The sequence below is a fragment of the Oryctolagus cuniculus genome, chromosome 3 (genome assembly GCF_051225735.1).
Source record: "Oryctolagus cuniculus isolate XC-2025 breed Fujian yellow rabbit chromosome 3, ASM5122573v1, whole genome shotgun sequence".
NCBI lineage: Eukaryota > Metazoa > Chordata > Mammalia > Lagomorpha > Leporidae > Oryctolagus > Oryctolagus cuniculus.
Window position 1 is genome coordinate 118,657,262 of NC_142869.1, and position 13,138 is coordinate 118,670,399.

Genomic DNA, 13,138 nt, shown 5'->3' on the forward strand with positions numbered 1-13,138 from the left:
GGGGCTTGCGCGGTCGTGACCAGACCCTCTGAGATGGAATAGATTGAGCACAGGCTGAGAGCCGAGAGGGGCCTGGACAGGGTCAGAGGCGCTGAGGCAAGAGGCAGGCAGACTGGCTATGGGGGTCCAGAAGCTGTCTCCCCTCACGGTGTCCCTCTAACATATGACAACACTTTGTATGTCTCATTTGCTAGCGTGTCGCCATGCCATTCCAGTGGGCCTCTTGGTTAGTAGCATCTAGTCTTGGGTTATGAAGCCAGGTGGATGCACACCTGGATATATGCCCTCCACATTCTGCTTCCCCAAGTGGGCAAAGCCTGGGACACCCCCTTCCTCTCCTACACGGGGATCCAGTACTGTCTGGGAGCCTTGAGAACTGCAGCAGAGGCTGCCCTGCCGCTAGGGGGAGCACCGCACGGGCAGTCTGGCATTTGCATGGGTGCGGCCCCTGCCACTCAGGGGGACAAGCTAAGGCCCCTCTGCACACGGCTGTTTGCTCAGCCATAAAGGTGAGGTTTGCGTGGAGTCGGTGAGCACTAGAGGCATCCAATTCTGGGTGGGGCCTCCTGGGCAGTGGGGATCACAGGCTCCTTGGGCTGAGCTCAGGTGCCTGGGATACAGAGCCAGGATGCCTAGGCAGTCTCTGGTGGACCTTGCACGGAGGGGAGTGTTTGAGCCTCCTTTCTTGGCAGGGTTCTGGGGCTTTGACAGACGGTGTGTGACCACCATTCTCCAGTGTCTGTGTCTCCATCAGACTTAGAAAGCACAGGTGCAGCCTGTGTGCTCCGACTCCAAACCCAGTGCTCCCCCATGGAGTTCCTGCGGGAATCAGGGTGAAGCAGATGAGCTTAGCACAGTGGTGGAGTGAAGGGTGATTTGCAGAGGCAGCGTCCCGAGCCCCAGGGCCCCTGTACTGTTGTTGAATCCACCGCCACTGTCTGGGGCGGGGAGTGGGGGCTGGTGGGTTAGGCTAGTGCTCACCAATCTAACTGCATGATCAGGTCAGGGAGGGCTGCCTGGCCCCTCCTGGCGCAGGGTCTGGGCCACAGGTGGGGGAGATAAAACTTCCCTGGGAGGCTGCTGTTAATGGCTAAGGGAGGTGGTGGCAGATTGTGCATCTTAAAATGTGATTGCAAAATCAATAAGCCAATTAGGGTGGTTAAATCTTTGCTGGCCAGAGCTGCTTGCAATGCGGAATTGCTTGTTGCTTCTCCATGCAGCCATGCGGCTCCGAGTCCGGGGCTGCTTTAGGGGGTCGCTGCGGGTTGACCTTTGGCCGCCTTGGCCTCCTCCAACAAGGCTCTCGGTAAGAAAATCAGTTGCTAAAAGTCTTCTGCACTCAGGTGTTGGAGGTGGAGGGGAAGGCCGGCGATAGTTCTAAACAGCGCCATTTCTCACAGAAGCAAAAGGTTCCCGAAACTCAGGGATTTGGAAAAGCCACAGCCATCCAGTTAGCCTGCAGTACTTCTGGGCAGGTCTTCTGGTCTGGATGAGATAGATTACTCAACCGGGCCTGCTCGAATGCCTGTGGTCAGTGGGCCGTCTGTTGGGGGCCTGTGGCTTGGTTCCCAAGCAGGGAAGCGTGCCAGCGGTTGGCGGGGTTTGATGGGGACTGGGCCATGTCTCTCCCGAATAGGCTGACCAGAGTTTGTTCCCACGGCAATGGCAGGTTCTAAGAGCAGCAAGAATGCAAGGTCTCCTGGGTCTGGCTCAGTGTTGGTACAAGGTCGCATCTGCCTCATGCTATCCATGAAAGCCAGCCAGCCCAGATCGGTGGGAGTTACTGCGAAGGACAGTGGGAGCTTTTTATTCAATAATTTTCATCGATTTGAAATGCGGGGTGAAAGAAAGACACAGAGAGACCTTCTATCTGCTGGTTCACTCCTCAAATGTCTGCAACGGAACTCCATCCTGGTCTCCTATGTGGGTGGCAGGGACCCAAGTACTTGGGCCATCATCCAGGCTGCGTTAGCAGGAACCTGGACTGAAAGTGCAGAGTGGCTGGGACTTGAACCAGCACTCCAATATGGGATGCGATGTCCCAGGCGGTGGCTTAACCTGCTGCACCACTGGGCACTTTTGTAACCTAGCCCTTGAGGAAGTGGACGTTCTGAGACTTTTGGCCCCCACCCAAGGCCACACGCCAGCCACTGGAACCCAGCCTGAGCTGTGCGCCATGTGTGACCTGGGCAAGACACCCTCCATTTGACAAGTGAGGAAAGCAATGCTCGACTCCCACGGCTGGCTCCATTGTGTGCAGCTGTGGGCAGCAAAGGCTGATGGTGGGTGGAGCTTAGGATTGGAGAGATTTTAGATCACTTTATCTGAGGGCACTTCAGAAAGTTCCTGGATAATTGTATTAACAGGTAAATTTATTTTGACACGAAAAAAATATTTCTGAACTCCGTGCATGGTTTCTTCATCAAATGCATTTTCCATGAACTCTGGAAGATCTTGCATGTTTGTGTGGCCATTGAGTCCTCCTTGGTTGTGGGGCTGGGCCCTGTGTGCCCCTTGTGGCCCTGGGTGAATAAGGGCTTCCTCATGTGCTCAGGCCACGTCTCCCCACCACCTGTCTCTCTCTCTGCTTCCTTTGTGTCTCCATTTTTTTCCCTCCCACCTTTCTTTTGCCTCGTCGGGGTGTGTGTGGATGTGTGTCCCACAGAAGCTCTGCGTCAGCCCTTTGCAAGCCAAGCAATGAGGTTTAAAGGGACACACTGAAGTCCAGTGGATTTCCGTTTGCAATGCTCACAGCTCATATTTAAACACTGTGCTGAGTTGGCTGTTCCTTTGATGACTCAGGTTTAAACACTGCCCATCGCCTGCAGTGGAAGCGGGAGCCCTGGCCGGCTGCACGCTCCCCTGCCTAGGCCCCTCCCCCTCTGCCTCTCCCTACTCAGTGTACTCCTCTAACAGCATAAGTAGTCGGTATGTCCGTAAGGACAGTAAATCGGGCTTATTGCACAGTGAAATAGATGATGATAATGTTTCCTGGACTATGTGCACATTTCTCCGTTATTTGGATTTCTATGCATCCATCTGTTTTTTTTTTTTTCTAAATGCCTCACCAGATCATTTATATGTGAATCAATATTACTTTCCAATGAGTCAAATGGCCCTTCTATGAGTCTCCTCTTCTGCAGCACCCCTGTGCTTCCTGGATAAACCCTTCCCCCACCTCCTGCCTGCGGCCCCAGTCGCTGCAGCCTTGGGATTCCCCAACGACTCCGACTTCCTGTTCTGATTCACAACCCCCAGTGGATTCCTAAGAGCAGGTGCATGGGTGGGGGTGGGAATCGGAGGATCCTTGCACACCTGAATATGTTCCCCAGAATAGATCCTGGGAAAGAGATTCAGTAAGAAAATACTCCTGGGTGTGGGGAGCAACTGGGAGCAACTTGGACTAGACTAAGTTACTGGAATTAAGACTTATTCTATGCATCTGCTCTCCCACAATATGGCGCTGGGAGAGGAGAAAACAGCTTCTACCCAGCTGCCTCCAGTTCAACCAATAAACTGTAGGACCTACTCCTGATTGGAGGAGAGCAGCGTACTCGGCGTGTGGGCAGCCGAGTTGGGATTGGCGGAGGAGGACTATAAAGGAGGAGAGAGACGGCATGCACCAGGAACATCTAAGGGGAACATCTAAGAGGAACACCTGTGTAGCCCCCGAGAGAGCCGGCCAGCGGTGTGCCGCTCCCCCGCGGAAGTGGGGAATGTGGCAGGGGGAACCGCCCTTCCACGGAGGTGGAAGGGACGGTAGCCAACCCGGGAAGAACCAGCAGCAAACCCGGGAAGGGCCGAGCAGACAGAAGAACAGCGCAGGGTCCTGTGTCGTTCCTCCACGAAGACGGGGAGCGACACTGGGGAGCGGGGACCCCAGGATAGGGAGGGGAGGAAGCCTGGCCAGACGCCTGGCTCCGCCTCCGGTGAAGTCCCGGTCGCAGCCTGGTGGGGGAGCCCCAGAGCGGAGGTGACATATACACCTGCAAGAACGCTGAGTGGCTGTAGATGAAGAATTTCAGACTTGGCAATGGCACAAAAGCGATGGGAATTCAGTGGACATTGTACTTTCTCTTCGGAATTTGAGTCTTTCCCTGTGCTGGCGAGATGTAGTTGGATCCGCTCTGGTCATGGTGGGCAGCGGCAGCTGCTGGTCGCTGATGCAGAGCTGTGCTCTGTGCTGCTTGTCCGGGATGCGTGGTAGGGTAACGGATTCAGCCATCTCAGTTGGGGATCTTATCCTCTTAGATGGGGAGTCAGGGAGCACCTGCTCATGCCCCTTGGCTCCAGCAGTGGCTGTCTCCATGTGCCCTGCAGGCAAGGCTGGGCTTGCCAGAAGCCTTCACTCTGGGTGCTTGGTCCTCAGCCTCTGCTGGCAGGCTAGGGCTGGAAAAGGCTGCCCGGGAGGCCCTGGGTCAGCAGAGTGCAGCCTTCAATGCAGGACAACTTTTGGAAGGACTATAAAGAAGCAATTGTGAGGCCGGCGCTGTGGCACAGCAGGCTAAGCCTCTGCGTTGGGTGCCGGCATCCCATATGCGCAATGGTTCGAGTCTCGGCTTCTCCTCTTCCAATCCAGCTCTCTGCTGTGGCCTGTGAGAAAGCAGTAGAGGATGGTCCCAAGTCCTTGGGCCCCTGCACTCATGTGGGAGACCTGAAAGAAGCTCCTGGCTCCTGGCTTTGGATCTGTGTTGCAGCCATTTGGGGAGTGAACTAGCAGATGGAAGACCTCTCTATCTCTCCCTCTGTCTGTAACTCTACCTCTCAAATAAATAAATAAATCTTAAAAAAAAAAAAAGGCAGGGGCTTATTTTCAGAACAACACAGAACTGAGGTCCTCCGGTGTTCCTGAGGCTGAGTCTGGAGTTGTTCCTGCCCCAGCAGCGTCCTTGGAATTTCTGGACGCCGGAGGTTGGACCCTCCAGGCTCCCATCCAGACTCAGTCTTCTGGAAAGAAGCCCTGCCCCCAGCATTGTCGGTGCAGTGGAAGCAGCCGAAGGCCTCGGGGCCTGTTAAAGGAAAATGAGCCTCTTCTAGATGAGGATTGACTTCTAGAAGCTTCCTGAAAGCTGCCTCCACCAGAGCCAGTGGACACGGGGGACCCCAGCTGTGACCATGGTTGGGAAGCGGAGTTCTCATTGTCCCACCTGACTGGAGGCTGAGAGCCAGCACACTAACATTCGACCACTGGGTACAGGATTCTTGCTTTCTTTTTAAGATTTATTTATTTATTTGAAAGGCAGAGTTGCAGAGAGAGAGAGAGATCTTCCATCTACTGGTTCACTCCCCAGATGTCTGCAACAGCCAAGGCTAAGCTGCTCTGAAGCCAGGAGCCAGGAGCTTCATCTGGGTCTCCCATGTGGGTGCAGGGGCCCAAGGACTTGGACCATCCTCTGCTGCTTTCCCAGGAGCATTAGCTGGGAGAAGGATTGGAAGTGGGGCAGCCAGGACTTGAACTGGCACCCACGTGGAATGCTGGTATTGCGGATGGTGGCTTAACCTGCTATGCTACAATGCTGGCCCCAGGTACAGAATTCTTGATTCAACAATCAAAGACTTTTTTTTTCTATAGAATTGAAGGTCTTGCACACCCCCCCCCTTCTAGCTTCTAGTTTCATGATTGATAAGTGGAAGACCATCCCCCTTGCTTTCCCTGTGTCTTTCTCTCTCCCACCCCTGGAAGCTACTGTTTCTCCCAGCCATTCTGAAGTCTTGGAATGAGGTACACCTCGGTGCAGGATGTCTGTCCCTCATAGCACAGGCCACTCCTGGGCCCCCCTTTTAATCAGAAAGGCTTGACCTAGAAAATGGTTAATAGCATTTCTCTAATCTCTCCTCCCGCCCGCATCTCCTTCATTCTCTGCCTGGATTGCCTATTAGTCAGATAGCCAAGTCTTCCGATTCACCCCTTCACCTTGGCTTTCCTTGTTTCCGTCTCTTGTTCTGCTCTTTGCCTATTTTTATTCCACTTTCTTTTTTTCCCCATACACATTTCAGCATGGTAATTTTAATTTCTGAGAGCAAACCATGCATCTGTTCCTTTCCACAGAGCCCCACCCCTGCTCTCTGTGTGCAGTACCTCTCTGATAATTTAGATAGATTTTATATATATATTACCCCTGATTGTCTTGGCTTCTGTTTCCTTTTCCTGGGTTGGAGGATCTCCTCAAATGTTTGCTGGCCGAGACTGCCTGTTCATAGCTTTAAAAAAAAAAGATTTATTTTATTTATTTGAAACATGGAGAGACTTTTTATTTGAAAGTTAAGAGAGAGGTCTTCCATCTGCTGGTTCACTCCCCAGATGGCCGGAGCTGAGCAGATCCAAAGTCAGGAGCCAGGAGCTTCTTCCAGGTCTCCCACGTGGGTGTACTGCTTTCCCGGGCCATAGCAGAGAGCTGGATCAGAAGTGGAGCAGCCAGGTCTCGAACTGGTGGCCATATGGGATGCCAGTACTTCAGGCCAGGGCTTTAACCCTCTGTGCCACAGCGCCGCCCCTGCCTGTTCATAGTTAAGAAGGAAGTGCTGGCAGTGAGTAGGGTGTCCTTGGGTGGAGGCAGGGCCCTGTTGTACAGTGCATGTGTGGTGATGGGGCTTTCTCACTGGGGGACCCCAGACTCCAGGCCCGAGATCTGTTTTTTGCACAACAGCCCCATACATTGCCTCCCAGGGCATGGGTCAGGTGAGGACTGAGGGTTGTGGCTCTGTTTTTTTTTTTTTTTTTTTTTTTTTTTTTTTTTTTTTTAAGATTTATTTATTTATTTGAAAGTCAGAGTTACACAGAGAGAGAAGGGGAGGCAGAGAGAGAGAGAGAGGTCTTTTATCTACTGGTTCACTCCCCAGTTGGCCGCAACGGTGAGAGCTGCACCAATCCAAAGCCAGGAGCCAAAAGCTTCCTCTGGGTCTCCCACGCAAGTTCAGGGGCCTAAGGACTGGGGCTATCTTCTACTGCTTCCCTAGGCCACAGCAGAGAGCTGGATCGGAAGTAGAGCAGCCGGGACTAGAACCAGCGCCCATATGGGATGCCGGCACTTCAGGCCAGGGCGTTAACCTGCTGTACCACAGAGCTGGCCCTGGCTCTGTTCTTTTGAGGACAGACTTCTGCCTCCTTCCCGCGCGTACACTGCACCTGTTCCCACTCTCCTATGTGCAAGGAGATCCCAGTCTGGAGTTAGGGTCTCTGAGCCTCTACTGTCATTATCACAGACTTTTGGCCGACCCTAGGGTGCTCCCCTGTCTCAGGCAATCCCACGCTGTGTCTGCTGTCGTGGTTTAGTTAGAGTTATTCCTCCAATCTAAGGTTCTGCATCCATGGATTTAACTGCCTATGGAATAAAAATGCTAGGAAGACATTTACATCTGGACTGAGCATGCACATATTTTTTTCTTGTCATTCCTCTCTAAACAATATGGTATATTAACTATTTACATATGGTATATTACATATGGTATATGTAATATATAATATATATAATATAATACATAATAAATATATATAAACATATGGTATATTAACTATTTACACTGACACTATCGTAGGTATTATAAGTAATCTAGAGATGATTTAAAGAGTATGGAGGGTGTGCACAGCTTGTGTGTCATCATATAAGGGCCTTAAGCACCTGGGGTTCCTGGAAACCATTCTTCCCTGGATACTGAGGGGCAGCTATTAACGGTGCCCCTCCCAAATTGTCCCAGCTGGGATAATACCTTGTGTGGCCTCTTCCACTTCCTTCTGCCCTTCAGATCTGAGCTGGGCTCCTCTATCCTGGGTACCGATGGGTGTTTTGGGGTCAGCAATCATTTCCTCTTGGCGCTGCCTCTCACCCTGCTGAGTACAGCTGCCCCAGGCGCTCAGAATCCGTGTTTCTCCTCCCATTTTCTGGGTTCCAAAGTGGGTTGCCCGTTGTGTCTGCTGCTGTCCCCTGTCTCATTCTCTTGGTCCTTCTGGGTTGATATGCATCTTATTTAATTTCCAAAACTATTTATTTGAAAAGCAGAGAGAGAGAGAGAGCGCGCCCTCATTCACTGGTTCACTGCCCAAATGTTTGCCATGACCAGAATTAGGCGGAGCCAAAGCTGGAGCCATGATGGCAATCTGGGTTTGCCCCGTGAGGCGCAGGGGCCCAATCTTGGTCCATCACTGCTGCCTCCCAGGATGTGCATTACCGGGGGCAGGAGCCAGGGCTCAGTGTCAAACCCAGATAGTAAAAATCCGCAGATGTTAATTTGTTGTAGTAGTATTGCGAGAGAGAGGTGCTGATGTGTGTGAGTGATCCACTCTGGAAAATTTGAGAAATAAATAAATCAGAAGCTGTCTCCCCACCCAGAAACTGCTTCTTTTTTTATTTTTCATTTCAGCTGAAAAGCAGAGAGACAAAGAGACAGACGGAAAGAGATCTTCCATCTGCTGGCTCATTTCTCAAGTGCCTGCGACAGGCAGGGCTGGACCGGGTTGAAACCAGGAGACTGGAGCTCAAGTTGGGCAGGCACTCAGCGACTGGCCTGTGGTCTCTCAGCAGGAGGCTGGATTGGGAGTGGAGGAGCTGTGACTTGAAGCAGGCGCTGTCATATGTGGTGCAGGAATTCCAATTGGTGACATTGCAGCTGTGCCAAGCGTGTGCCCCCCGTTCATGAGTTCTGAGCCGTGCACCATCCGAGTGGCACAGTGAAGTCTCCGGCCATCCTGCTCCATCCTGCCTGGGACATGGCTCACCCTTGGAGGTCCAGCGTATCCACCAGTGGCCTGTTAGTCACTTAGTGGCTGTGCTGCTATCTGATGGACTGTTGTGGTATCCCAGGGCTTGTGCACATGCCACCGTCACATGACTTAGTGTGGCGTCCCCGCGGTGAACAGCAGTGATGCTGGGAAGTCACAGCTTCAGCTATGCCAAAGGGAAGCTGCAGAGTGGAAGTGTCTGAAGTGAAAGTCCTCATTTTAAGGAAGGAAAAAATATTGTATGCTGAGGTTGCTAGGATCCACTGAAGGTAGTGTTGCTAATCCCGTGCTGTACCTATTTATAAATTAAACCTCATCATAGTAAGTGTGTATAAGACCTTCTCAGTATGATGTGTGGCTTCAGGCATCCTTTGGGGGTCTTGAAATGTGTCACTGTGTATATGCGGGGTGGTGGTGATGACTGTATTTAGTGAGTCTGGGTAATGACCTCTAAGCCTCCTCTTTTTCTATTTATTTATTTGACAGAGTTAGACAGTGAGAGAGAGAGACAGAGAGAAAGGTCTTCCTTCCATTGGGTTACCCCTCATATGGCTGCCACGACTGGAGCTGCGCTGAAAGCAGGAGTCAGATGCCTCCTCCTGGTCTCCCATGGGGGTGCAGGGCCCAAGCACTTGGGCCATCCTCCACTGCACTCCCGGGCCACAGCAGAGAGCTGGCCTGGAAGAGGAGCAACTGGGACAGAATCCGGCGCCCCAACAGGGACTAGAACCCGGTATGCTGGCGCCGCAAGGTGGAGGATTAGCCTAGTGAGCCGCGGCGCCGGCTGAGAGACATCTTCCATCCACTGGTTCACTCACCAAATGGCCTTAATGGCCAGGTCTGGGCTAGGTTGAAGGCAGGAGCCAGGAACTCCATCTGAGTCTCCCACATGTGTGGCAGGGGCCCAAGCACTTGGGCCATCCCTCGGCTGCTTTCCCGGGCTATTAGCAAAGAGCTGGATTGAAAGTGGAGCAGCTGGGGCCAGCGCCGCGGCTCACTAGGCTAATCCTCCGCCTAGTGGCGCCGGCACACCGGGTTCTAGTCCCGGTCGGGGTGCCGGATTCTGTCCCAGTTGCCCCTCTTCCAGGCCAGCTCTCTGCTGTGGCCAGGGAGTGCAGTGGAGGATGGCCCAGGTGCTTGGGCCCTGCACCCCGTGGGAGACCAGGAAAAGCACCTGGCTCCTGGCTCCTGCCATCGGATCAGCGCAGTGCGCCGGCCGCGGTGGCCATTGGAGGGTGAACCGACGGCAAAAGGAAGACCTTTCTCTCCCTCTCTCTCTCTCACTGTCCACTCTGCCTGTCAAAAAAAAAAATAAAAAAGAAAGAAAGAAAGTGGAGCAGCTGGAACAACAACAAGCACCTGTACAGGATGTTGGCGTATTAGCAGGGAGCTGGATCAGAAACAGAGCAGCTGGGGCTCGAATTGATGCCCGTAAGGGATGTCATCACAGCAGGTGTAGGTTAACCTGCTGTGCCACAGCGCCGGCCCCGCCTTGCACCTTTTCAGGGCGTGCATTTAGCATGTGCTTGCTGCTGCCTCCTGGGCGCCAGGCACTGTCCCTTAGGGAAGCAGGGGTGTGGGCCCCACGCCAAGTGCACGCCTGCTGTGGAGGTTCAGGTGACTGCCAGGCACACCCTGAGTTCTCTGGAATACTTCAGGGGCGAGGAGGGGTGGGGTGTGGCTCTGAGCCTCACGGTTCTGCGCAGTCACAGGGATTGAAGCTGGGGGACAAAGGGGACAAAAGCCAGCTTCCCAGGGCTGCTCACGCTCTGCACACGGTGCCCCAGCCTCACTCTGCAGGGTGGGTGCCATCTCCCCACTGGACAAACAGAAACCTGAGGCTCAGAGAATTGAAATCACCTACTTGGGGCCACCCGGAAGGGCAGAAACATAAAAGAGGCCATGGCCCCTTGCAGAGTAGTAAGGGTTGGTGCAGGTGCAGGAAAGCAGGAGAGACCCCGCATTGGCATTGCCCACCCTCCACCTCCAGCAGCCTCCTGCCCCACTGCTAACTGCCCTTGGGGCCCTAGGGTGGCCTCTGTGGTCCCTGTCCAGCAGCGATAAAGCAGCTCCTTTGCCCCAAGGAAGTTGATAGCAGAAGGGTTAGGGGCTGGTGGCTCCTGCCTTTGATTCCTAATCACTTTGCAAGTCCCCGGTGCCTTGTGAAATAAACATGATTAACTTGGAGCTGGCTTTCCGTAGCCCGCCCGGTGGAGAGCAGGGGCCTGGAGCGCTGGTGGACAGCTAATTTGATCAGAGGTTGTGATTTCTTCCTTTCGCCTCAGTGTCCTGGCCAGATAAAACGGAGGGAGGGTGGTGACGCTTAATTAACCCCGTAATTCTTGCACGGACTAATTAGCATATAGATGAGGGCAGCTCTCCTAGGGCCCCGCCTGCCTTTGTGAGGCAGGCTGGGCTTCTGGGGCCCTGGCTCTACTTCCCTGTCTTCACTTGTGCTTATTTTTTTTTTTTTTAGATTTATTTATTTATTTGAAAGTCAGAGTTACACACAGAGAGGGAGAGGCAGAGAGAGTCTTCCATCTGTTGTTTCACTCCCCAGTTGGCCGCAACAGCCAGATCTGAAGCCAGGAGCCAGGAGCTTCTTCCAGGTCTCCCATGTGGGTGCAGGAGCCCAAAGACTTGGGCCATCTTCTACTGCTATCCCAGGCCATAGCAGAGAGCTGGATCGGAAGTGGAGCAGCCGAGACTTGAACCGGCGCCCATAAGGGATGCCAGCACTGCAGGTGGTGGCTTTACCCACTATGCCACAGAGCTGGTCCCACTTATTTATTTTAAATTTTAGGGTCTGAGAACACTTTCCAGTAGGCCTACCCTAACACATTATTATTTTTAAAATTAATGTATTGGAAAGAGGAAGAGAGAAGAGAGAGAGAAAGAGAGAATAACAGATGGATATCTCTTATCCATTGGCTCACTTTCCAAGTGTTCTTCTAAAAATTTTTTTTTTAAGATTTATTTATTTATTTGAAAGGCAGAGTTACAGAGAGAGGGGGAGAGAGAGAGAGAGAGAGAGGTCTTTCATCTGCTGGTTTACTCCCAAATGGCTACAGCAACTGGTGCGAGGCCAGGCTGAAGCCAGGAGCCAGAAGCTTCTTCCAGGTCTCCCAAGTGTGTGGCAAGGGCACAAGGATTTGGGCCATCCTTGGCTGCTTTCCCAGGTACATTAGCTGAGAGCTGGATCTTGGAAGTGGAGCAGCCGGGACTTGAACTGGCACCCACAAGGGATGCTGGCAACTGCTTAAGCCGCTGCACCACGGCGCCGGCCGCTCCGAGTGCTCTCACAGCTGGAGCTGGGCCAGGCCTGAGCCTGATGGGAGCTCAGTCCAGGTCTCCTCTGCAGCTGTCCGGGACCCAGCCGGTTCAGTCATCACTTGGTGCTTCCCGAGCTGTGCTTTAGCAGGAGGCTGGAATCAGAGCGGGATGTGGGCATGCGCAGGGGGATCCTAACTGCCCGGTGAAACACTCAGGGGAGACTTGGAGGAGTCTTGTTGAGTGTAAGCTCTGCAGAGCCTTCTCCCTGTGCTCGGCTGGAGCCTGTTGCTGTCCGTTAGTTACTTTCCGTTTCCTGCTTCCCTCAGTCCTCTCCTTGATTCAGTGAATTTGGCTGTTTAGTCAATTCATTACCCCCCCCCCCCCCCCCCGAGCCTTTTATTCAAGGAATGCAAATTTCATGCATTTCATAAATACAACTTGACTAATTGATCTTAAAAGTATTTATATATTTGAAGGGCAGACTGACCAAGAGAGACAGACAGATAGATACACACACACACACACACACAAATCTTCCATCTGCTGATCCACTCCCAAAGTGGCCACAACGGCCAGGCCTGGGCCAGGCTGAAGCCAGGAGTCAGGAGCTTCTTCCAGGTCTCCCACATGGACGACAGGGACTCGAGCACTTGGGCTATTCTCTGCTGACTTCCCAGCTCAGGTGCACCAACAGGGAGCTGGATTGGAGATGGAGCAGCTGGGGCTCGAACTGGCACTCATATGGGATGCCAGCGTCGCAAGTGGTGGCTTAGCCCACAGTGCTATAGTGCTGGCCGCATTTTGGCTGCTTGAAATACCTCACCTAAGTATGATTATGTAGGATTTAAAAAATGTTTATCCCTTCATTCATTCTCATTTTATTTGAAAGTGAGGCGGGGGGAGGAGAGAGAGAGAGAGGAGAGAGATCTCCCACCCACTGGTTTGCTCCCTTATGCCTGCAGCAGCCAAGGATATGTCAGGCTGAAGCCAGGATCCTAGGGCTCAATCCAGATCTCCTATGTGGTGGCAGGCACTCAAGAACTTGAGCTATCATCTGTTGCCTCCCAGGGCGCACACGTTAGCAGGGAGATCAGAAGTGGGGTAGGGGAACTTGACGCAGGCGCTGTGATGTAGCATGTGGGGGTCCCG

General features: G+C 52.9%; 1 long non-coding RNA gene across 1 annotated transcript; it reads left to right on the forward strand.

Annotated features, from left to right (window-relative positions):
• The first annotated feature begins 1,094 nt into the window (after positions 1-1,094).
• LOC127491630 (uncharacterized) lies at positions 1,095-9,045 on the forward strand. Its single transcript, XR_016231654.1, has 2 exons — positions 1,095-1,306; positions 8,359-9,045. It is a non-coding gene; the product is annotated as an uncharacterized LOC127491630 (long non-coding RNA).
• The last annotated feature ends 4,093 nt before the right edge of the window (positions 9,046-13,138 follow it).